The sequence below is a fragment of the Geospiza fortis genome, unplaced genomic scaffold (assembly GCF_000277835.1).
Source record: "Geospiza fortis unplaced genomic scaffold, GeoFor_1.0 scaffold70, whole genome shotgun sequence".
NCBI lineage: Eukaryota > Metazoa > Chordata > Aves > Passeriformes > Thraupidae > Geospiza > Geospiza fortis.
Window position 1 is genome coordinate 6,037,378 of NW_005054317.1, and position 1,911 is coordinate 6,039,288.

Sequence of the window (1,911 nt, forward strand, 5' to 3'; positions counted from 1 at the left end):
GGAGGCCTAACCACACCTTATGCTTGGGTTATTTATGAGAAGAAGAGATGTTTGTGTGTTCCATTTTCCTTGTCCAAGACATAATAGAAATCTCTTCACTGAAATATGTTCTAACATGTAAGGGGTGAAGATAAATGTATTTGAGTTCTCACAGTTTTTCCCAAATTATTACCCAGGCACTTGCTGAACACTCTGCCTTTCCAGGGCTTTAGTAGTTGTACACTGTACAGAGGCTTCAAATATTTAGCCAAAAAAAAGTGCATAAACCAGCAACTCAGGTACCAACTGTAGCCAACTTACAGGAGCAATCTCAAAGAATTAATCATAACAAACACCTTGATTGTCTCATCACTATTTTTACAATGTTTCCCACATCACCATAATTCCAAAACAGACTATGTAAGTATGATGTGCTCAGGCTACGGATGGACCAAATTTAATGACACAAGATTCCTTGCCAGTCTTACATTACCTGCAATTTTTGGGTCACAAGAAATGAGGTTTTTTCTGTAAAACTGGAAAAAAAAAAAAAACAGGGGAAAGAAATTTCCCTTTCTAGGACGCCTAAAACCAGTTTCTAGTAGCAGCTGGCAAAGTGTACTTGGGCAGCCCAGTTTTGCCCCCAGCAGGCAGGTAGCTCTTTACACCTTACAGATGGCTGTTTCACACAACATTTCAAATTTAGGTTCTTCAGCCCAAATCTCAGTTTTTAATCAGAATTTCTAAACTACTCAGGCCTTAGCACAACTCCTGTCAGAAAGGGTGCAGGGTTTTTAGATACAGTACTATGTTTAATTAATTTCAAAACTACTTCAGGTTAAACCATATGTAATGAACTATGTAGTTTCCATTGCCTACAGAACTCCACAATGGTTTTTTAACCTTTCTTTTCCTATCATTGTCTCTCTTCTGTCCTTGTTCTATTAACTGTTTTCATTTAATAACCTGTAGCTCTACTTTAGTATTATTGTTTTCCTTATCTCCAATACCTAAGAACTCTAATCAGTGTAATCCAGTGTATGATAAAACAACATTGGATTTCTTTGAAAATCCTAAGGTAAAATGAGAAAGCGAAATACATCTTAAAACTGATTTAACTCATTCCCTTCCTTGGCAAAATCAGGATGGTACCTTCAGGATGAGAAGCGAGGAAGGTGAGCAGAGCAATGGTGAGCTGAGCACAGCAGGTCCCATCAGGTTTTACCACTTCCAGTTCATGGATTTCATTATGCCGTGATGGGTTACAAGGTTCTTAATAATTGCTCTTCATAGAAACATTAAGACACACTTTGAGGAAGAAAACGGTATTCCAGTTCTTTTTTGTGAAAAGGCTACAAAGTTTCCTGAAGAAATACTGTGATCAAAAAAGCAGTCACTTCAAGAGAAGATCTTCTTTGACTAATGTCTCATTATAAAACCCCAGATCAAATTGGTTCCCCATAACCTTGTTCCCGGAGGTTTTTGAAGCCATCGGGAGGTGTTTGCTTGTACTTGTCAGTGATGTTAAACTAATGGGGCTGTCCTTCTCGCTTCCCTCTCCCAGGGAAACATGCCAGACCTCCGAGGCCACTGTAATTCCTTAAAAACCAAGGACTTTGATGTGGCTGCTGTAGCTCACCCCTCATCCCTCTCAAAAAAAAGGAAAAAAAAAAAAAAAAGAGAAAAAAATAAAAATTGGGAATGCAGCCTTAAAGGGGAAAGGGCAAATATGTTTCATGAGTTGACATGTCAACGACATTTGCACTGGGTGACACGGCGTCATTTCCCACGCGCTTGGGGGCACCTGTGAGGGGCCAGCACAGGCTCTGCGACAGCCTCGGCCATTTGTGAGTGACTTGGTGCGGGGCCGGGGAAAGCGGGACCGCGGCCCCACGGGCCACCAGCACTCCGCATCCCTGAGGGGCCGCCGCC